This window comes from Macaca fascicularis, chromosome 1, assembly GCF_037993035.2.
Source record: "Macaca fascicularis isolate 582-1 chromosome 1, T2T-MFA8v1.1".
Classification (NCBI taxonomy): Eukaryota; Metazoa; Chordata; class Mammalia; order Primates; family Cercopithecidae; genus Macaca; species Macaca fascicularis.
In genome coordinates, this window is record NC_088375.1 from 126,431,717 (window position 1) to 126,456,551 (window position 24,835).

The 24,835-nt window shown below is 40.6% G+C and overlaps 1 long non-coding RNA gene across 2 annotated transcripts in view; it reads right to left on the reverse strand.

Moving 5' to 3' along the window:
* Positions 1-12,519: 12,519 nt before the first annotated feature.
* LOC135968680 (uncharacterized) overlaps positions 12,520-24,835 on the reverse strand; it is a 30,785-nt gene continuing 18,469 nt past the window's right edge. Inside the window, exons 3-5 of one of the 2 annotated variants that reach the window (XR_010583620.1) lie at positions 15,785-15,857; positions 14,680-14,826; positions 12,520-12,684 (exon numbers count right to left, since the gene is read on the reverse strand). This is a non-coding gene — a long non-coding RNA (uncharacterized lncRNA). Of the gene's footprint in view, positions 12,685-14,679; positions 14,838-15,784; positions 15,858-24,835 lie in introns of both variants that reach the window. The other variant, XR_010583621.1, reaches the window with a different exon arrangement.

Here is a 24,835-nt window from a genome sequence, read left to right on the forward strand (position 1 = left end):
GAAGAAGCATATGAACTATAGGATTTAGAGATGATTAGGTGACTATGCCTTTAGGTTGGTCTGGGACAGTCCTGGCTTTATGCCTATTATTCAGGCATAAATATTAATTAGTAGAACTCCATTTCATGCCTAAGTTATCCTGGTTTGAACAATAAAGCACATAGTCAACCCCAGAGGTGATACACTTAATCGTCAGCTCTAATCAGCTGTTAATGTTAAGCAGAGTACTCTTTCTATGGTGTTATTTTCAGGGTGAAGTTTCCTATCTCTCTATTTTATGCCTTTTCCCTGAGCCAGATTGTATTACACTTAGGAAGAACATAATGTTACTCCTTGCTTTGATCTTCTTCCTCAGTTTCTTTTCCCATGCTTCAAAATAGAAAGTTTTCAAGATTTAAAAAAGGTGTTCCAGTTGTGACAGCTTTAGGAGAGGAAGCAGGTTTTGTCTTTTGGCAGGATCTGCACTCAGGACAAGGATAAGAAAAAAAAAAACCCCAGAAATCCCTAGCCTCTCACCTGCAATATTGGGCAAGTACTTTAGATGGGCTGAGGATGTACTCCATTGGCAGGCCACCTCTTACACATCCGTCCCCAATTCAGGCATGCAATTGCTGCCATAACCACCTCTTCCTTATCCCTACCCCTCCTTCAGGAGATTCCGCCTTCCCATACCCCAAGTAGATGGAAGCATTTGGACTTGGGCATGGAATCCCAGTCCACACAATGCTTACAAGGGGAGGGGCTCAGGGGACTATCATAAGATGATTTCAGAATTATGGTGGCTTGTCACAATTAAGCCCTCCAGAATACCAGGCTAAATTTGCCTTTTGGTTTCTTTTGCAACTCTTATAAGTAAAAATTTCAAAGCAGTTTGTAATGTCCCTTTAATTTCAGTTTCACTGGTTCTCATTTCTGAGAGCATCCATACTTTTTTCTGTACAAGAACAGTGCAAGCCAAACATCAGATAATTCTTGTTCTAGATATAGTATGTAGTCTGTGGGGCAAGTGTGTATTGGACAAAGATTCATCATCATTCTGGACAGGCTGCCCGCTGTTTCTCCCCCTCCGCCTGCACCATCCCCCATGCAAGTATAACTAGTGTAGATTGGCAGGTTTCCTCAGACTTGGCCATGCTTACATTGACACTTATGACTTCCAGGCCTCTTTAGCCAAATTAGCAGGAAGGTCAGCTTTTCCCAGCCTCTTTCTTCCACTGGTGTTTCTGAGAATTACAGAGGCCATTCATTTATTCCTAACAGTTGTCCTGATCTTTATATCTGTAGGCAGTGTTGGAACTCAGACACCTTCTTGAGGCCACTACTGGTCACGGAGCCAGTTCCCCAGAGAGGTTATCACTAGCTGGGAATAGCTGGCTCTGAAGCTGCAGAACAATAATGTTGGGATTGCCTATTAATTCCGAGATTCAAATATCACTCTCACAGGGTGAGAGTGGCTCTTTCTCGAAAGCAAGGTTGTTTGTGCTCCAGTGAGTCTGGTGACAGTGGCGAAGTGGCCCTTGTCCTGACCACTGGGACAAGCTGGTGTCACTGCCAGCTTTGCGGAGGCCCTGGCATCCCCTCAGGGATCTGGACAGCTGGAACCCACCTCCTGCTGGCCCTATTACTTGCTCCATCAACCACCATTGCTGGGGTAGTACTTCTCTGACTGACTTTCTGAGCTTAGCAGAAATAAGCCCTGGCCCCTGAGGGCCAAAGCTCTTCTGATACAAATCTGTCTCCAGGACAGCTGAGCTGGGGAGAGTTCTGAGAGAGGCCCCCATCCTGACCTAGAACCAGGCTCCCTTTGATCCTTAACTCTGACGCCAACACCCATCTACTACTCCTGATTCCTCCTTCCCACAGGGGGAATTCCTTTCAGAATTCTCACTACCCTTTTGGTCAGCCCTCTCACCCCAATCCTTCAGACAATTTACAAAAACTTTGAATCTCACAAGTATTTGGGATTTTCTAAAAGTCCTTTCTCTCTTTCTTAATTTAGGGCACATAAACACTGTGGCTAGAGACTCTGTAATTCTCAAGACGAAATGCAAATAGGTGTATGGTGAGTGGCCTGCAAATCCACCAGCCTCCTGAGTCAGGGCCAGCACTTGTCCAGGAAAGCATTTTGTATTCCATGGTAATAATTCATTTAAAAATAAAAATTGGATAATGCTAAATCATCTCTTTTATAACCTTCATGTTTTTCCTTAACATCATGAACATGTTTTTATAACAATAAATATTTTATGGCATCATTTCATAGCTGCATGGTATATGTTGCTGATTCTCTATTATGAGATATTTATTTCCAGTTTTGCCACTATCATGAATAATGATGAGGTGAATATCTTATTATAAGCAGCTTTGTGTACAGTGATGATTTCTGTGGGTAATTTCCTACAAGTGGAATTTACTGGTTAAAAGGGCACTCTGGTTTACACCAACACCAGCAGCCTCTGCGGCTTTGCAAAGGGTTGTCAATAGTTACCTAAAATAATTCAGAAGATGTTCCCCTGTGGCTGTTCTCTTAAATGGTCTATAAGAGAACATAATTAAGGCTTAGGATTGTTTGAACACTTTACTTTTGAGTCCCTGAATGTCACATTAGATAGGACAGTTCAGTTTTCTAAACCATTATTTTGTTTTCTCTTAAAATATCTTTTATTAAATATATTTTTCATATTTCCTTTTCAGCAAAACATAATGACAGCTCTAATACTAATAATTGCCAGGAAAGGTTTTCCCTAATCCTCTGAGTATTTGTAGGCTAAAGGAAGAGATTTTATATCCTTTCAAAAGAACAGTAAATATGGTGGGGTGAGGGTGGGGACAGAGTTGTATCTCAAAGGCCCTCCTATTTCAGAGGAGATGCTATAGAGAGGTTAGAAATTATTTACCGGGGGACATAGGGTGATTTTCCCACCATTATCACACCCTTAAGAAGAATTCTGTGTCTTACCTGTGAAAGATGTTTGTCATTTGATTTTTAGGTTATTACCTGGGACCATTTTTTTAACCTTTGTAAAGCATCCTATGGTATTTTGGCTCTAGACTTGTGACATTTTGTCTTCTTCCCTGAAGGCACAGGGAGAGTTAGGGAGCCATCTGTGCTTGCCCTCAATACTGTGTTTAAGAGATAAATAAACAATTACTTCTCCAAGCTCTTTTGTCTGTCAGGAAGCCTCTGTTTTGATCCTGTCTCAGTAAACAGAAAAGGATATGTAGCAATTCCACAGCCATAGTAGCCTGTGGCTGGCCTCAGACTACGTTCATAGAAATACAACATATGGACTGATTAAAGTACAATCCCATTATACTCTGTATATCTTCATTCTGCAAACATTTCCTGTGTATTATGCAGTGGACACTGGGCCACATGTTAAGATTCAGGGCTAAAAAGACAGTCCTTACACTCTAGAAGCTCAGACAGAAGAGAGAGAGACATGGCGACAAACAATTGTCACAGGATGATGTAATGATTTTAATAGGTATTTGTTCAAGGACAGGAGGTGTGTAGGGGGATGGAACACCTGAGGCAAATAGCCAATGAGCTCTTGGAGGGTAAGTAGGTGTGTTTGCCCAGCACATGAGTGAAGGAGGGGATTCTTGACAAGGAAACAGCATGTGCAAAGTCAGGAAACTATACTAGTTTATGGAGGGTGAAACATCAAGTATTCTAGTTTTGCTATTAAAACATGAAAGGTAGATGGGCAGGAAATGAGGTTAGAGGTGTTGGCAGGAAGAGGAGATGAGGAATCTTACATGTCATGTGTGGGAGAGACTGTTAATTGTTCCCATTATTTATTTTCTCCCCTCTTCAATTGGTGATAGACATGTTAGCTGGGCACAAAGCTGCCTGGATTAAACACTACATTTCCCAAGCTCCCTTGAATGTAGGCATGACCAGCTGACTAAATTCTATAAAGGAAAGTGTCACATAGCAGCTCCAGGGAGTCTGCCCTTAAAGACAGCATCTCTCTCTTTCTCTTTCTCTTTCATCTTTGTCTTTGTCCCCATTTCCATCTAAGTTCTGGAAAGCAAATAGTGTTGGCTATACAAAACAAGATAGAAAGATCCTTGGTTCCTGAAGCCATGAAAAAGTTTATAGCCATAAATCATTACCTAGATTTCTACCGAAGAGAGAAACATTTCTGTTTTGTTTAAACAACTGTTATTTTGAGTTTTCTGTCTCTTACAGATATACCTAATTTTAATGCATTGAGCAAAGAAGTTTAGATTTCATGCTGTTGTTGATGGACAGATGATGGAGAATTTGATCATGGGCGGCACCATGATCAGAGTTGCATGTTAGAACCAACTCCTGAAGACACTGGGAAAGACTGATTAGAGTGGGACCAATTACCAGCAGGTAGAGCCACATGGTTCAGGGGAGAGACGATGCAAGGAGTGGCTTTGCACTGGGTCAGCTTAGCTAACTGAAAACAGATATCCCAGAATTCCTTTCCCTGGATGGCTATGGTTAGGACTGGGAAGGGGGAAGTGAGGCAGCAGCCACATTGTCACAGGAAGTCAGCCTAGGGTCAGGAGCTACTGCCGCTCACATGCGTAGTCCAGGATCTGCTGGCTCACCTTCTTGGCATGAGGCAGCAGCTGGGCTTGCAGCTACTGCAACCGCTGCCAGCTCTCCTCTTTCAGTGTGTCCAACTCCTGGGCCAGCCGTGGGTTTAGATTCCTGACAAAGGGTGCCAGCATCTTTGGCAGGTCACCCACATCATTGAAATTGAAAGCTTGGAGGCGATGAGAGACTGACACTCATTCCAGTTTGTCCTCTTGGGTTCCAGCTTGTCCTTGCTCCCCCCCACTTCCTGTGCATCTTTCCTTCCTGACTGCCTACCCTGATGACTTCAGGCCAGCACCAAATGAAGAAGCAACAGCTGTACATAAACCTGTTAACTAGCTCCTACAATTGTATAAGGTCAAATCCATATGCCAAACCTCTTATCACTCTGAGTGGTTCTGCTTTTTTGATCAAACCCTGATTGATATTGAATATGAAGATCCTGAGGGCAAGGTTTGACTTTCTTATTTACCACTCTGTCCAGAGTCTAGAACAGTGCCTGGAAGATAGTGTATGCTCAATAAATATTTTTGAACAATAGGAGATTTTTAGGAGGTAGAAGTAATAGGACTTGGTGATTGGATGTAGACTTAAAAGAAAGATGAAATTAGTAGGACTCTCAAAATCTTTGCTTTGGCAAGTGGGTAAAGTTGGTGTCATATGCTGAGATAGGGAATTCAGGAGGAAGATTAATTCAAAAAGTCTCATCAGGAATATATTGAGTTAAATGAACCACAATAGCTCTTATGTAGCAATGCTTGTGTTCTTAGAGACTTCTTGAAGCTGTAGGATAAAAATTGAACCAGATAGACTTTGCAGTCCCTTTTGAATTAGAATTCCTATCAGAGAAGATGATGAGTTCAGTTTTGAATATACTGGATTTGAGAAGAACTGTGGGATATTCTTTTGGAGATAGGTAGGGAACTGAAATTCAATTCATACATCAGGAAAGACGTCTGGGCTATATTTATTTGGGGGAGTTGTCTGTTAAAAGCAGTATTTGAAGCTATGGGCATGGTTTTTAAAAATTTAAATGTCATTAAGGGACCACACTGGAGCCTTAGGGACCAGCAACATTTAGGAGTCTGGTGGAAGAAGAGAAGCCTACAGAGGACACTGAAAGGTAATGATCAGTAAGACTGGTGATGATAGGTGAGCAAGGAGAGTGTGGCTCCAGGAACTGAGTGAAGACATGGTTTCAAGAAAGAAAGAGTGACTAGTGACTATATTGAGCACTAAACGCTGTAAAGCATTCCAGTAAATGGAGACTTAGAAATATCCCTAGAAGGAGTTTTGGTGACAAGTTGAGGTGAGAAGACAGAGTGAAGTGAGTTGAGGTGTGGGTGGCAGATAGCAAAATGGGTATTGGAGAGTGAAAAGCACTCTTTCTTAAAGCTTGGCCAGGGGGTAAAAAAGACTGATTTGAGATAGGAGTAAAAAGAAGAGTGAGAACTTGACAGAGAATGGTTAGAATGAAACAGTGGGATTTAGTATTTCAGAGAGGAAGATGTTCTGAATGATGACAAAGTATGAGTGTGGTCTTGGGTGTAGGTGTCTGTGGTGGGGTGGCGATGAAGGTCACTGGAGTTGAGATCAAGGAAGTGGAGGCCAGGATGTGGAAACACAGTCTGTGTGGGTGCTGGTCCCCAGGCAGATGATGAAAAGATGGAAGAGAAAGAGGGCAAGCGAAAGTTCATGATGAATATAAGAGAATTGACAAGAGATTGTCAAATGACAAGGTTGAAGGAGCAGAGAGGTTATCATTCTCAGAGGGTGTGGGTCTCAAAGGAACATGAGGCTACTTATTCATTCAATGTTTGATATTAAGTGCCTACGGTAATGACCTGGATGACTGAGGAATCACCACTGACTTGGTGATAAGTTGGGCAGGGAGATAAAACATTTTCATAGCCTCGGGAAGAATCCTGGTTTCCTCACTGGATTTTAACCCTGACTGTCCATTAGAACACCCTGGGAGCTTTTCGAAAGTATCATGCCTGAGTCCTACAGCAGCCCAATTCTATCAGAATCTGTGGGTAGTATAGCAGTATTGATATTTTTAAAAGGTGTGCAGGGATTTCTTTTTTTTTTTTTTTTTTTTTGAGACGGAGTCTCGCTCTGTCACCCAGGCTGGAGTGCAGTGGCCGGATCTCAGCTCACTGCAAGCTCCGCCTCCCGGGTTTACGCCATTCTCCTGCCTCAGCCTCCCGAGTAGCTGGGACTACAGGCGCCCGCCACCTCGCCCGGCTAGTTTTTTGTATTTTTTTTAGTAGAGACGAGGTTTCACCGTGTTAACCAGAATGGTCTCGATCTTCTGACCTCGTGATCCGCCCGTCTCGGCCTCCCAAAGTGCTGGGATTACAGGCTTGAGCCACCGCGCCCGGCCCGTGTGCAGGGATTTCTAATGTGCAGTCAGGATAGTGAACTACTGGTGAACAAGGAGCCCTTGGGCATAAGGACATTTTTGCGCAGAAGCTGACATGGGCCTCCAGTTGCTGGGGGTGAGGGGGTGGGTGCTGACTGGCACCTACCTTTGGCACCCAGGGATTTAGGGGGCAGGATGTACAGTGGGGCCCCAGGATCTGAACAGTTCTGATTGTCTGCAGCTGAAGCCCTTGGCTGGCAGGCAGGAAATGAAGCGGGGCCCAGAAGCAGAGCATCTTATCATTGCCTGCAGCTGGGTGCCTGTGCAGGTGGGAGGGGGACAGGAAGGGAGGTGGGCCCCAGCATTAGTTCCCACTCGGAGGCTACTTCTAGAGTTTTGTCATCAATCCTCCGCACCACGCTTGAAAGGTACCATGAGAAATTGGAGCCTGTCTTGAGAGGGCAAACAGGATGAAGACTGAGTTCAGGAAACCATGTCAAATTAAGGATGAAAAAAGGAGGTGGGGGCTGTGAGAAAAAAAACACTCGTGTGGCTCTGATGACTGTCATCAAATAGTTAAAAGGCTGTCATGGAGAAGAGTGATAAGATTTAGCTCTAGAACACAGACCAGAGATTAGGAATTCGATGGAATTCATCTCAGTTTACAGAAAGACGTTTCTAACAATTAGCTTTCACTACACACTTGAAAGGGTGTTCATATGAAGTAGAATGCTATTCTAGAGTTTAATGGGAGGTTGAATGACGAGATTTTTAAGTGGTTATAAAATTATAACCCCACTCTGGGTAAAAGTATGATGATCTTTAAGATTGCCTAGTATTGGATTCTGGAAAATTCTTCAATGGGAATATTAAAGGTAATTAAAACAAAATAACAAAAACCCAATTTGGTGTGTATTGGCCATAGTCTTGGGCAAAATGTAGTCTTAGATTTTAAAAAAATCTAGTGTTACACTGGGGTAACAACATTAAACTATTCAAACTAGCATTCTTTTGGAGTTTAAAATCAAGGACTTGCTTATTTCAACATGTATATTTATAATTTAACACATTAATAATGTTTATAGACCTTGACACTTTCAGAACAACCTATTAGTTAATCCCCACAGTGTTTCTATTTAAGGAGGCTAGTATTTTTACAAGATGAGCATCTATGAGACTTGAGGAAGGTCATCACTTAAATCAGCATTGCAGCCAAGAATAACCGATTGTCATAAATTGACAGGTATATATACGTTTCTCACAGTGAGCCCAAACTGAATACATAATATGGAGCATATAGATAAATATAGTTCCCATTCAAATGGATTTGCACATAAACCAAGGCCTATGACAAAAAAGAAAGAAGATGGGTTATCTTCCTTAGGGAAAGGCAGTAGGTATAGCCTTGCTTTCCTTTGCTGGATTCTTTAAGACCTTGTGAAGAAACTACATTATAATCACAGAGAATGTTTCTATTGTAAGCCTATTTAAAAGTTGGGAGAGGTTAGAAACAGATTTTAAGGAATTACTGGTCAAAATCTGGAATAAAAACAGCAACCCAGAGGTGGTTTTAGAGGAAGGCTAATTACTAGGTGATTTTAGGAAATTAATGTGAAAATTATCACAGCTCCCCAGAGCTGCCAAACATGGGAGATGGTAACTGAGAGAGCAGGAACTTGCTTGGCAAGGATACAAACCCTCCCTGTCTTTTTAGGGGGCAGGAAAAAGGCCGTTAATGATACCTGCAGATGTTTAGGTATCCATAGTATAACCAGGTGATGATGATGAAGATTGTTCTGAACTTTCAAAGAGAGTAAACAGGAAATATGAGGCGAACAGAACTACTAATCCCCTCCAGAAGGACCTGGGTACCTATAAGAGCACCCGGTTGTGTGATCAGGAGAGTTAAGAAGGTAAAGGACCCTTTCTTTATTAAAACAATAAAATGCTCTGAAGCTCCTGAGAACAGTGTAGGAAGTGATGTCTCCAGGAAGTTGTGGGTTGCACAGGCCCTGAGATTTCAAACATCTGAAGCATGAAAGAAAGTAGAAAGTTTCTTCTTAGAAGAAAAAAGAGAAACAGCACTGGAATCAGTGGTCAATGTCCAACGATTGATGTTTATAGTGAAACCACTTGTTTTCTACTGGAGTTTTAAGCCTTATTCTAAATTGTGTGCTATGCTGTTTACAAATGGACTTAAGCATTCTCATTTATTAAATACCTATAATTTCATAGAAAAATCATGTATTCTGAATTGTGAGTCAAAAATTATGGCACCCTATATCCTCACCTGGGGAGACCCTGGACAGGTGGACCAGATGACCGTGGCCCATAGAATCAAACTTTGGTGAGTAAGAATTCATCAAATTGTAAAAATTAGTGAGTCCATAAGCTGCAAGTATAAACTTTAGCCCATCCTCAGACATAGGCATCCTCATGTTTACCTCCCTCTTAGGCCTTTGAGAATAGATCACCCTCCTATTCAAATAGATTGCTCATTCTAAGTAAGTGGTGAAAATTTAAAGACCAAAATGTTTGGCTGTGAAGTGAGGTAAAGGGGAAAGTGTCCCTGTTGGTATCTAAGATGCTATAATTGGAGACAAGTGGCTAAGTTGAGATGAGTGGCAAATGATGAGTCTGGAATAATGGCCCTTTAATTTTGGTCTTCATTAGAATCATTCAGAAAGATTGTTAAAAAATACACATTTTCAGACACTACCAAAGTGAATATATGCAAAGAAGTACATAAAAAGATGCTCTAACATCATGCATCATTAGGGAACTGCAAATTAAAACAATGGTATATCACTACACATACATTAGAGTGACTAATATCTTTTTAAAAACAAACCCAATAACACTAAATGCTGGTGAGCATGCAGAGCAACGGAAACTCTGGTTCATTGCTAGTGGGAAGGCAAAATGGTACTTCCAAAGCCACTTTGGAAGACAGGCAGTTTCTTACAAAGCTAAACATAATCTTATCATACTCAATTGAGTTGAAAGGTTTATGTTCACAAACCTGCATGCAGATGTTTATAGCAGCTTTACTTATAGTTGTAAAAACCTAGAAATAATAAGAAATAATAAGATGTCCTTTAATAGATGGATGGATAACCAAACTGTGGTAGATCCATACAATGGAATATCATTTAGCAATAAAAATAAATTAGCTATCAAACTACAAAAGGACATGGAGGAACCTTAAATGCATATAGGTAAGTGAAAGATGCCAGTCTAAAAAGACTACTTTCTCATTCCAACTGTATGACATTCTGGAAAGGACAAATCTATATAGACAATAAAAAGATCAGTGGTTTGTCAGGGACTTGGGGTGGGAGAAAGCATGAACACATGAAATATAGGGATGTTTTAAGGCAGTAAAACTATCTTGTATGATACTGTGACAATGTACACATGATATTATGCATTTGTCAAAACCCATATGACTTTACAACGTAAAAAACTTTTAATGTATGCAAATTTAAAAAGTAATTTAGGAGGTCAGAGATCCCAGGAAAAAATGCAGACTATGACAAGAGAATCTAATTGTATTATAAATGTGTAAAATGCCCTCACTTCCAGCACTTTGAGAAGCCTAGGCAGGTGGATCACCTGAGGTCAGGACTTCAAGACCAGCCTGGCCAATGTGATGAAACCTGTGTCTACTAAAAATACAAAAATTAGCTGGGCGTGGTGGCAGCCACCTGCAATCCCAGCTACTCAGGAGGTTGAGGAAGGAGAATTGCTTGAAACCAGGTGGCGAAGTTTGCAGTGAGCCAAGATTGTGCCACTGCACTCCAGCCAGGGAGACAGAGTGAGACTCCATCTCAAAAAACAAATAATACTAATAACATTCTTATTATAATTATATATATAATAATAATAATATTTAATTCCCCGAAGCGGGGAAAAGGCGCTGACCTAGGTAACTTTGGAAATGGATGGAGTGTGTAAGGCTAAAGGCACATTAAGTAGTGTATTTTATTTTAAAAAGTTGTTTGTCATGGAAGTAAGTATTAACAATTCTGAGACTGCTATACATGTCTGCTGGAATTTGACAAATAATTTTTTGTAAAAGAATTTGCAGATGGTGGGAGCCAGGTTTCTTACTGTTTGAGTGGAAGATGATAGATAAGTGAGAGAATGATCCACGTGATAATGGACTAGAGTTGGTGACATCAGTAAGAACTCATGTTTAACTTAATGTAGATACATGTGTTTCCATGCAGCCATACTCCTGTATATTTACACACACAACTTCTCATAGACACATATATTTCTTTGCTCTGTGAGCTAACAGGGTGTAAAAGAAATGACATCCAGTAGTAAGGAGCACACCGAGCACTGAAATCTTGGTTTCTTATACTATTCTTCAATAAAAGGCACCAGGGCTATTTGGAGAAATGGTTGATTCTAGGACTGGGGCAGTGACTATGCGAAATGACTCTAGAGCATTCTGTAGTGCCAGAAGGTAAGTAAATAACACACACACACACACACACACACACACACACACACACACACACACACACACAGATGGGGTATGTCAAAAGTATACATGAGCTAACTAAAAGAGCTCCTACTGGCCAAAGCTAGCATATTTTGAGAAACAGCATAAATAAAGTCACTTGAGAGTATCACCCAAAGTATAAAATAAATATCTATGAGTCCATACCGATATAAAGAAATTATTGAATAAATTAATAAATGATGGAGAGGAGATAAATCTCCTATGCGGGAAAACTCCAAATAAATTATGTAGACTCCATCCTAAAGGAGGGGAAGCATAACTCCCCATTCCTTAGGTGTGGGCTGCATATAGTGACTTCCTTCCAATGAATACGTTATGGAAAGGGGAAATGAAAGAGTAACGTTACGACGTAGAAATCTGTCTAGTACTACAGAAGCCAAATGCTCAAGGTCAACCACATCCATAAGTCATGTGATAACATGTACCCTTTATAAACTATGATGACAGTGGATCTTTACCTCTGTGATCCTCTTTCCCCAAACTTATAACCCAAGACTAAAACATCAGACAAATTCCAATGTAGGGCAATCCTACAAAACACTTGAATTTCACAGTACTCCTTAAAACTGTCAAGATCACCAAAAACAAGCGAAATCTGAGAAATGGTCATAACCAAGAGGAGCATAAGGAGACATAATAACTAAACATACAATATGGGATCCTGAATTGGATTCTAGAACAGAAAAAAGACATTAGGTAAAATCTAAGGAAACTGAAATAAACTATTGCCTTTTGTTAATAATAATATATTAATATCCGTTCCTTAATTGCAAAAAATGTACCATACTAATGTAAGTGTTAATGGGGGAAACTCTGTGTGTGTGTGTGGATAATCTTCTGTATTATTGCCTTAATTTTTCTGTAGGTCTAAAACTATTCTAAAAAATAAAGTCTATTAATAAAAACACCAACTTTAAGAATACACATTTCCAGATCCACCACCCAGGTGATTCTGATATACATCAAGGTACGAAAACTACTTACCAAAAAATGCTTCAAAACCAGGAGAAGACTTAAATTTCAGACCTTTTATTGGACCAACAATTTAAAAAAATCTATAAAGCAACCACAGCAAATATAACATATTGGTAAATTTGTCTTGAATTCTATATTTATTTTTTGGACATCTGTATCCTCAGCTGGATGGGTCAGGTGCAAGAAGCTGTCTGACACTGGAAGGCCAAGTAGAAACTGGAAGGCAAAGCCCTGCAGAGAGGAGGTAAGGGAAATGTGTGGGTTTCGAATCTCCTGCAGTTGTCTATTTCTTCCTACAATTTAGGGGTTATACAGAGCCAGTGGGATTCTTTGTTACTGTATGAGATTTGTATTAAAAACTGTCATGAACAGTATGTAATAATAAAAATACTCTTAACTTCCAGGAGTCAGCAATTTTCATTTTTCTTCACTGGCTATTGATTATTGAATGACAAGATAATAAAAAGAAAAACGATTAGAAGAAATAATTGGCTAAGCATCCTCTCTTCTCTTGGGTAAAAGCAGCCTATACTTTTTTCCTCTGAAATTTAGTAATGGAAGATGATCATCTTAAACTCATTCTTTAAAAACAACAACAGCAACAACAAAACAAGCAAATAGGTAAACTGTGTTAAAACTGCAGGACAAGCCGGGCGCGGTGGCTCACGCCTGTAATCCCAGCACTTTGGGAGGCCGAGGCGGGCGGATCACAAGGTCAGGAGATCGAGACCACAGTGAAACCCCGTCTCTACTAAAAATACAAAAAATTAGCCGGGCGCGGTGGCGGGCGCCTGTAGTCCCAGCTACTCAGGAGGCTGAGGCAGGAGAATGGCGGGAACCCGGGAGGCGGAGCTTGCAGTGAGCCGAGATCGCGCCACTGCACTCCAGCCTGGGCAACAACGTGAGACTCCGTCTCAAAAAAAAAAAAAAAACTGCAGGATAGATAATCATGGGTCCTTAAGGATGGAAACATCTGACTTACAAATGCCTTATCCATACAAAGGTCAACCTATGCTTAACACCAAATCTAAAAGAGGGATGTTCCCAAGACAGGGAGTTCTATCCTCTTGCAAACCATGAAGCCTGTGGCCAATAAGCCTCCACAGCAGTGATTCTCAAAGTGAGGTTCCAGGACTGGCTGCCTTAGCATCACCTGGAAACTTGTTAGTAATGCAAATACTGGGGTCCCATCTCTGCCTTAACCATATCTGGAACTCTGGAGTGGGATCCAAAATGTGTGTGGTAACATCCCCTCCAGGTAATTCTGATGTACTGGAGAACCACCAGTCTAACAGATGGGAGTGAAATCCTCTCTGTATCATGAATTCCCCTCTTTCATGTACTCCAGACACTGTCACCAAAGTAACCAAGAGAGTTCTAGAGGATCAGGAAAGAAGGTTATTTTCTCTTTGCCTGGAAACAATTTTTTCACTCAAAGAATGCTGTATAAATAGATAGAGAATAGATAGGGATCTTAGTAAGGTCCACATAAGTTTCTTTTATCCACAACATGACTGATAGAGAATCAGATAGGGACCTTAGAAAGGTCCACAGAAGTTTCTCTTATCCACAACATGACTGAAGTACTCATACTGATCTGATCACCATTTAGAAGGTTTGGGATCTTAGAGTTGTATCATGTCTGTTTCCCATATCAGCAACGCTATCCCTTCTACAGGTTTATTTGCAACAGGAGAAGTTTTGTTATAAGTAACAAAAATTCACAGTTAAAAGGAAATCACATTTCCTCAATTTTCAGATGAGTAGTTGTTAATAAGCTAATATTTCTGAAATAAAGATGCACCTTACAATTTGGTGTACATTCAGTGTGCTGGGTTTCTCACCAAACCCTCTAAAATGACTTGTAGATGAAAAATGTGTCTTGCAATTGACATCTTAGAACTGAGGAAATTTAGTCGTCAGAATGTTATTGAGCAACGGCCTTGCTGTCTGATGCACATAGAAGCCAATGATATGGCACCAGTTTTTGAGGAAAGAAAGGATTTGTTGTGAGGTCCACCTATAAGAAGGTAGGAGGATAACTCAAATCTGTCTCTCTAATCTGGGATTTGGGGCAAGTTTTGTCAGTTGAGGAGGGTAGGTTGGTATGCAGAAGCACCGGCAGGGCAGGTTTTGATTATTGGAAGGACTTTAAGTAAGACTATTTATGGTAAGGCAAGGGGAAGGGTCTTATCAGTGAACATTCCTAGGAAACGAACTGCTCACTTTTCAAAGTGTTTAGGTGCTGGAGCTCCAGCCATGTCCCAATCTTGAGTTCTGTGGTAGGGACTTTGGTTCTAGGTGTTATTTGAGGTCGAAGTTTTCTTCTGTGTGTGCTCTGGCTGCATAACTTGCCATTTCTTAACTCTGTACCTGCAAAATAACTAGACATTCTGTTAGTAACAGAGCTTGACCAGATAAGACTAGCCCAACACTTGCACAAACATGCTCTGGGAGGTAAAGGCGAAAGCCTCTGAATCATTTCCCCCTGTGAATCCGGTGAGGACAGTGAGGAAGCAATTTTACTTTCTCATCAAATTCTGAAAATGATACATTTAATATCTACTCTTCTTTAGTTGAAAGACTTCCACTTTCAGGAAAAACAAAGTACTAAGGACTGTAGTTAACTCTGTCTGGAGCAACTAGAAAACCAGACAAAATATGGGCAACAAAGAAAAGTGATCACTGAGACATGGAAACAACACAGCTGAGCCCTAGGACTGTCCCGGGGGATGCCTAAGTGTCTCCAGGCTGTGACACAGGTGCCCAGTAGGGCACAAAACTGTCTTCTGGAGTGGACAGGAAGGTTCCATGCCATAGTGGTGGTAACATGGTGATTTGGAGTTACAATGTGTTTTTGTTCATTTGGAATATATTTAAAATAATTAGGCAACTTGATTTTTAAATGTATGATATAGAATATCAAGGTATTGGTCAGGATTAGATGTATTTAAGTATTGCTATTTTCAGGAAAGTGGTGTTATATCAGTGACTTAATCATTCTAGGTTTTTGCCCAGCTGCAGATGGCTTGAGAGAACTGCCTGGTTACAGCTGACGGTGAGTTACAGTCAGTAGGAGTGTGTGTGGGCATGCACACTCAGTAAGCAGGCAGCAGCTGTTTGGTTAGAGAACGAAATTGGCCAATTGGAAACTATGGAATTATTTCGTTATGCAGACCTTACTCAGAACCTCCTGGCTTCTGCAAGACTGGTCTGTGATGTGAGTGAAGAGGTATGGACAAGATTCTACCTTATGGAAATGAAGTTCTTTGACTTGGTCTCTCCAGTTGGACTAAGCTGCACATGGTTTTGAATATGCTCTTGAACTCACCATGAAAGATGTTGCGGAAATGTGGAATGAAGCTGCTGCTCAATTGCATCTGCAGCATATCAGGGAGTGGTCCCTGTAGAGGGCAGAAGAAAGCATGTGTTAAATTGGGAGTCAGTACACTCAGATACCAACAATGACCAGTTAGTTAGTTAGCCTGCAACTAACTAAAAGCTGGGTGCTCTTGGGCAAATTAATGACCCTGAGACCTAGACCCCAGTCCAGACCTAGTACCTCAGAATTCCTTGTTTTGGTTCTTGAGTATCAGTAATTATTTAGAAGCATCTAGGTGATTTTAATGTGCACCCAGAAATAGTATCCACTAACTAATAACTGATCTAAAAGCTCCCTTCCCGACCTTAAAATACAAACTGAACTCTACATTTTGGCAGATGACAGATCATTGGCTGCCCCAGCTCCTTCCTCTCCTGAGGCTTTATTTTTTCCTAATTTCTTTTCTAATCATTATCATTTACTCCCACATTTGCAGACGTTTGTAACCTTAAACCCAACATCTGGACAGATACATCTATCTGAGGCCAGATCTTTCTACCTCCCAGGACTAGCTGGAACAATATATCAGTGTCTTATCACTCTTTTCTTATTATTTTAATGAACTTCCTGCTATTTAAAAATTGGGCTGGCAGTGTACCCTCTCTAGGCTCAGTTGCTCATTTCTAACAGCTGGTTATTATCCTAATTAGAGTGAGTGTTGGCTTTCTTTTCAGCCTCATAATTTAGGGTGCAGGGGCTGCCAAGTTGAGGTCAGTTTTGTTTATGGGATCTGAAACATGCCAGAGTAACTTTGATGGCTAAAACCTTGCATAGTTTCCTAAGCCTACTTCTACATTCTTTTTTTTTTTTTTTTTTCTCTCTCTCTTTTTTCTCGGTACTTAGGGAATTGGCTGTAACCAGGTGTATTAAAAGCTTAAAAATTCAGCCAGGTGTGGTGGCTCATGACTATAATCCCAGCACTTTGGCAGGCTGAGGTGGGTGGACTACCTGAGGTCAGGAGTTTGAGACCAGCCTGGCCAATATTGTGAAATCCCATGTCTACTAAAAATACAAAAAATTAGCCAGGCATGGTGGCGGGCACCTGTAATCCCAGCTGCTCAGGAGGCTGAGGCAGGAGAATCGCTTGAACCTGGGAGGCAGAGGTTGCAGTGAGCCAAGATCTCGCCACTGCACTCCTCCTGGGCAACAAGAGTGAAACTCCATCTCAAAAAAACAAAAACAAAAACAAAAACAAAACAAAAAGAAAAGAAAAGAAAAGAAAAAAAAAAGCTTAAAAATTCCTCAGAATAAATTACTGAAAGCATGAAAACATGATAAATGTCTCACAACAATGTTATTATTATTATTTCATAACATCCAGGGTATAGAATCATAGGCTCTTAGGAGGGGATTTATATGGTCATCTACATTTTGCCACCAAAAATTCCTTCTATAATATCACCAATGAACATATACCTGTCTTCCTAACACTTCTAGTGACAATTTGTTACTATGTTCACTCATTAATGATTTGTTTCTCCTGAGCATTTATTTAAATTTTGATATTTCAAATATTTATGCTAAATTCAAGAATTACACTGGTTTAGGAAAAGAAACCAGAATTTATGTTCCCACAATTACTGGGGGAAGCAGACAAGATAACAACTATAACAATACAATGAGACAAGTGCTGTTATAGATTTTTCTGGGAACTTCCAAGCTGGGAAATAATTAACTTGCTTGGGACTCATGGTGGGGCTAAGGGGGAGAAAGTTCAGGAAAGTTTCACAGAAAAAACTTAAAGTGAACTGAGTGGCACCCAAGATGGCTGAATAGGAACAGCTCCAGCCTCCAGCTCCTAGCATGAGCTCCCAGCATCACGCATCTCCCAGAAGACAGGTGATTTCTGCATTTTCAACTGAGGTACCAGGTTCATCTCACTGGGGCGTGTCGGACAGTTGATGCTGGTCCACGGGTGCAGCCCAACCAGTGAGAGCTGAAGCAGGGCAAGGCATCGTCTCACCTGGGAAGTGCAAGGGGGAAGGGAATTCCTTTTGCTAGCCAAGGGAAGTTGAGACACACAACACCTGGAAAATCGGGTAACTCCCACGCTAATACTACGCTTTACCAAACGTCTTAGCAAACAGCACACCAGGAGATTATATCCCACACCTGGCCCAGAGGGTCCCATGCCCACAGAGCCTCAGTCATTGCTAGCACAGCAGTCAGAGATCTAACTGCAAGGTGGCAGCGAGGCTGGGGGAGGGGTGCCCACCATAGCTGAGGCTTAAGTAGACAAACCTGCCAGGAAGCTTGAATTGGATGGGGCCCACTGCACCTCAAGGAGGCCTGCCTGTCTCTGTAGACTCCACCTCTGGGGACAGGGCATAGCTAAACAAACAGCAGGTGAAACCTCTGCATATGTAAAAGTCCCTGTCTGACAGCTTTGAAGAGAGCAGTGGTTCTCCCAGCAGGGAGGTTGAGATCTGAGAACGGACAGACTGCTTGCTCAAGTGGATCCCTGACCCCTGAGTAGCCTAACTGGGAGACATCCCCCACTAGGTGCAGACTGACACCTCACACCTCACATGGCTGGGTACACCCTGAGATGAAGCTTCCAGAGCAAGAATCAGACAGCAACACTCGCTGTTCAGCAAGATTCTATCTTCTGCAGCCTCTGTTGCTGATACCCAGGCAAACAGAGTCTGGAGTGGACCTCAAGCAAACTCCAACAGACCTGCAGCTGATGGTCCTGGCTATTAGAAAGAAAACTAACAAACAGAAAGGACACCCACACCAAAACCCCATCAGTATGTCACCATCATCAAAGAGCAAAGGCAGATAAAACCACAAAGACAGGGAAAAAGCAGTGCAGAAAAGCTGGAAATTCAAAAAATCAGAGCGCATCTCTCCCTCCAAAGGAACGCAGCTCATCGCCAGCAATGGAACAAAGCTGGACAGAGAATGACTTTGATGAGTTGAGAGAAGAAGGCTTCAGTCGATCAAACTTCTCAGAGCTAAAGGAGGAACTACGTAACCAGCACAAAGAAACTAAAAACCTTGAAAAAAGAATGGATGAATGGATAACGAGAATAATCAATGCAGAGAAGACCTTAAAAGAACTGATAGAGATGAAAACCATGACACGAGAACTACATGACAAATGCACAAGCTTCAGTAACCAACTCGATTAACTGGAAGAAAGATTATCAGTGATTGAAGATCAAATGAATGAAATGAAGCGAGAAGAGAAGTGTACAGAAAAAAGAGTAAAAAGAAATGAACAAAGCCTCCCAGAAATATGGGATTATGTGAAAAGACCAAATCTATGTCTGATTGGTATGCCTGAAAGTGACGGGGAAAATGGAACCAAGTTGGAAAACACTCTGCAGGATAGCATCCAGGAGAACTTCCCCAACCTAGTAAGGCAGGCCAACATTCAAATTCAGGAAATACAGAGAATGCCACAAAGATACTCCTTGAGAAGAGCAACTCCAAGACACATAATTGTCAGATTCACCAAAGTTGAAATGAAGGAAAAAATGTTAAGGGCAGCCAGAGAGAAAGGTCGGGTTACCAACAAAGGGAAGTCCATTAGACTTACAGCAGATCTCTCGGCAGAAACTCTCCAAGCCAGAAGAGAGTAGGGGCCAGTATTCAACATTCTTAAAGAAAAGAATTTTCAACTCAGAATTTCATATCCAGCCAAACTAAGTTTCATAAATGAAGGAGAAATAAAATCCTTTACAGACAAGCAAATACTTAGAGATTTTGTCACCATCAGGCCTACCCTACAAGAGATCCTGAAGGAAGCACTAAACATGGAAAGGAATAACTGGTACCAGTCATTGCAAAAATATGCCAAAATGTAAAGACCATTGATGCTAAGAAGAAACTGCATCAACTAACGAGCAAAGTAACCAGCTAATATCATAATGACAGGATCAAGTTCACGCATAACAATATTAACCTTAAATGTAAATGGACTAAATTGTCCAATTAAAAGACACAGACTGGCAAATTGGATAAAGAGTCAAGACCCATCAGTTTGCTGTATTCAGGAGACCGATCTCACATGCAGAGAGACACATAGGCTCAAAATAAAGGTATGGAGGAAGAGCTAAGCAAACGGAAAACATAAAAAAGAAGGGGTTGCAATCCTAGTCTCTGACAAAACAGACTTTAAACCATCAAAGATCGAAAGCGACAAAGAAGGCCATTACATAATGGTAAAGGGATCAATTCATCAGGAAGAGCTAACGATCCTAAATATATATGCACCCAATACAGGAGAACCTAGATTCATAAAGCAAGTCCTTAGAGACTTACAAAGAGACTTAGACTCCCATACGATAATAACGGGAGGCTTTAACACCCCACTGTCAACATTAGACAGATCAATGAGAGACAGAAACTTAACAAGGATATCCAGGAATTGAACTCAACTCTGCACCAAGATCTAATAGACATCTACAGAACTCTCCACCCCAAATCAACAGAATATACATTCTTCTCACCACCACATTGCACTTATTCCAAAATTGACCACATAGTTGGAAGTAAAGCACTCCTCAGCAAATGTAAAAGAACAGAAATTATAACAAACTGTCTCTCAGACCACAGTGCAATCAAACTAGAACTCAGGATTAAGAAACTCAATCAAAACCACTCAACTGCATGGAAACTGAACAACCTGCTCCTGAATGACTACTGGGTGCATAATGAAATGAAGGCAGAAATAAAGATGTTCTTTGAAACCAATGAGAACAAAGATACAACATGCCGGAATCTCTGGGACACATTTAAAGGAGTGTGTAGATGGAAATTATAGCACTAAATGCCCACAAGAGAAAGCACGGAAGATCTAAAATTGACACTCTAACATCACAATTAAAAGAACTAGAGAAGCAAGAGCAAACACATTCAAAAGCTAGCAGAAGGCAAGAAATAACTAAGATCAGAGCAGAACTGAAGGAGATAGAGACACAAAAAACCCTCCAAAAAATCAATGAATCCAGGAGGTGGTTTTCTGAAAAGATCAACAAAATTGATAGACCACTAGCAAGACTAATAAAGAAGAAAAGAGAGAAGAATCAAATAGATGCAATAAAAAATGATAAAGGGGATATCACCACCAACCCCTCAGAAATACAAACTACCATTAGAGAATAGTATAAACACCTCTACGCAAATAAACTAGAAAACCTAGAAGAAATGGATAATTTCCTGGACACTTACACTCTCCCAAGACTAAACCAGGAAGAAGTTGAATCCCTGAATAGACCAATAGCAGGCTCTGAAATTGAGGCAATAATTAATAGCCTACCAGCCAAAAAAAGTCCAGGACAAGATGGATTCACAGCCGAATTCTACCAGAGGTACAAGGAAGAACTGGTACCATTCCTTCTGAAACTATTCCAATCAATAGAAAAAGTGGGAATCCCCCCTAACTCATTTTATGAGGCCAACATCATCCTGATACCAAAGCCTGGCAGAGACACAACAAAAAAAGAGAATTTTAGACCAATATCCCTGATGAACATCGATAAAAAAATCCTCAATAAAATACTGGAAAACCGAATCCAGCAGCACATCAAAAAGCTTATCCACCATGACCAAGTGGGCTTCATCCATGGGATGCAAGGCTGGTTCAACATACGCAAATCAATAAATGTAATCCAGCGTATAAACAGAACCAAAGACAAAAACCACATGATTATCTCAATAGATGCAGAAAAGACCTTTGAGAAAATTCAGCAGCCCTTCATGCTAAAAACTCTCAATAAATTCGGTATTGATGGAACGTATCTCAAAACAATAAGAGCTATTTATGACAAACACACAGCCAATATCATACTGAAAGGGCAAAAACTGGAAGCATTCCCTTTGAAAACTGGCACAAGACAGGGATGCCCTCTCTCACCACTCCTATTCAACATAGTGTTGGAAGTTCTGGCTAGGGCAATCAGGCAAGAGAAAGAAATCAAGGGTATTCAGTTAGGAAAAGAAGAAGTCAAGTTGTCCCTGTTTGCAGATGACATGATTGTATATTTAGAAAACTCCATCATCTCAGCCCCAAATCTCCTTAAGCTGATAAGCAACTTCAGCAAAGTCTCAGGATGCAAAATCAATGTGCAAAAATCACAAGCATTCTTATACACCAGTAACAGACAAACAGAGAGCCAAATCATGAATGAACTCCCATTCACAATTGCTTCAAAGAGAATAAAATACCTAGGAATCCAACTTACAAGGGATGTAAAGGACCTCTTCAAGGACAACTACAAAACACTGCTCAGTGAAATAAAAGAGGACACAAACAAATGGAAGAACATACCATGCTTATGGATAGGAAGAATCAATATCGTAAAAATGGCCATATCGCCCAACGTAATTTATAGATTCAGTGCCATTCCCATCAAGCTACCAATGACTTTCTTCACAGATTTGGAAAAAACTGCTTTAAAGTTCATATGGAACCAAAAAATAGCCTGCATTGCCAAGACAATCCTAAGTCAAAAGAACAAAGCTGGAGGCATCACGCTACCTGACTTCAAACTATACTACAAGGCTACAGTAACCAAAACAGCATGGTACTGGTACCAAAACAGAGATATAGACCAATGGAACCGAACAGAGCCCTCAGAAATAATACCACATCTACAGCCATCTGATCTTTGACAAACCTTAGAAAAACAAGAAATGGGGAAAGGATTCCCTATTTAATAAATGGTGCTGGGAAAATTGGCTAGCCATAAGTAGAAAGCTGAAACTGGACCCTTTCCTTACTTCTTATACGAGAATTAATTCAAGATGGATTAGAGACTTAAATGTTAGACCTAAAACCATAAAAACCCCAGAAGAAAACCTAGGTAATACCATTCAGGACATAGGCATGGGCAAGGACTTCATATCTAAAACACCAAAAGCAACGGCAACAAAAGCCAAAATTGACAAATGAGATCTAATTAAACTAAAGAGCTTCTGCACAGTGAAAGAAACTACCATCAGAGTGAACAGACAACCTACAGAAGAGGAGAAAAGTTTTGCAATCTACTCATCTGACAAAGGGCTAATATCCAGAAGCTACAAAGAACTCAAACAAATTTATGAGAAAAAAACAAACAACCCCATCAAAAAGTGGGCAAAGGATATGAACAGACATTTCTCAAAAGAAGACATGCATACAGCCAACAGATACATGAAAAAATGCTTGTCATCACTGACCATCAGAGAAATGCAAATCAAAACCACAATGAGATACCATCTCACACCAGTTAGAATGGCAATCATTAAAAAGTCAGGAAACAACAGATGCTGGAGAGGATGTGGAGAAATAGGAACACTTTTACACTGTTGGTGGGATTGTAAACTGGTTCAACCATTATGGAAAACAGTATGGTGATTCCTCAAGGATCTAGAACTAGAAATACCATATAACCCAGCCATCCCATTACTGGGTATATACCCAAAGGATTATAAATCATGCTGCTATAAAGACACATGCACACATATGTTTATTGTGGCACTATTCACAATAGCAAAGACTTGGAATCAACCCAAATGTCCATCAGTGACAGACTGGATTAAGAAAATGTGGCACATATACACCATGGAATACTATGCAGCCATAAAAAAGGATGAGTTCGTGTCCTTTGTAGGGACATGGGTGCAGCTGGAAACCATCATTCTCAGCAAACTCTCGCAAGAATAGAAAACCAAACACTGCATGTTCTCACTCATAGGTGGGAATTGATCAATGAGATCACTTGGACTCTGGAAGGGGAACATCACACATGGGGGCCTATTGTGGGTAGGGGACAGGGGAGAGGGATAGCATTAGGAGATATACCTAATGTAAATGACGAGTTATTGTGTATAGCACACCAACATGGCACATGTATACATATGTAACAAACCTGCACATTGTGCACATGTACCCTAGAACTTAAAGTATAATAATAAAAAAATTAAAAAAAAAAATCTTAAAGCATGCATACATTTTCAGGTAGAAAATATAGAGTGGAAAGAGGGTAACCTCTCACAATTAAAACCCCACTTTTATTCTTGGAATCCATCTAATTTCTTCTCTTTCTGTCTCCCTAAGACAAAGAACCGTATACATCTTTGTTACTCAAAGTTATGATTTGTGGACCAGAAGCCTTGGCATCATCTGGGAGCTTGAAAGAAATGTATAATCTCAGATCCCACTCCAGATCTGCCAAGTCAGTAGGTGCATTTGAATAAGATTCCTGGGTAATTTATATGTACATTAAAGTTTGGGACACACCAAGCTATGGCTGATGCCTCTATTTCCTTGCTTCCCATTCAGTCTTTTAAAAATTTTTCCTATTTTATATTTAACTAGTACATATATACAGTTCAATAGTCACTTCTGCAAGGCTCATAACAAAAAATGGCAGGCCCCTTTTTAACTCCCTCCCCATCCCTACTAACAATTCCTAGAATCGATCAACTTTTACATCTTCAACTATTTCTTCCAGTATTTACCTCCAATTCTGAAATAAAAATAATTATGTTACTCTTTATATGTTTATCCGTTTTAAAACTCACCTGTACTTTTTACAGCAGGTGAGAATTTAACTTTCTTATACTACCACTTTGACTTATCCATCCCCTGCTTCCAACATAATTATAATTTTGATTAAACAAATATTTAATGTTTTAGTGTTATAACTATACACCTTAGTCATTAAACCAAGTAGAGTACCCTTTTATGTTTTTCCGGTAGTTAGTTATTGCCTTCCTTTTTTATTTGTTTAGATTTTTATGTCTTTGTTTGTTTGTTTTGTTTTGTTTTGGTTTTGTTTTTCTTTTGAGATGGAATCTCGCTCTATCACCTAGGCTGGAGTGTATGCAGTGGCACGATCTTGGTTCACTGCAACCTCTGCCTACCAGGTTCTAGTGATTCTCCTGCCTCAGCTTCCCCAGTAGCTGGGACTATAGGCATGCACCACCGTGCCCAGCTAATTATTTTGTATTTTTTGATAGAGATGGTATTTTGCCACATTGGCGAGGCTGGTCTTGAACTCCTGACCT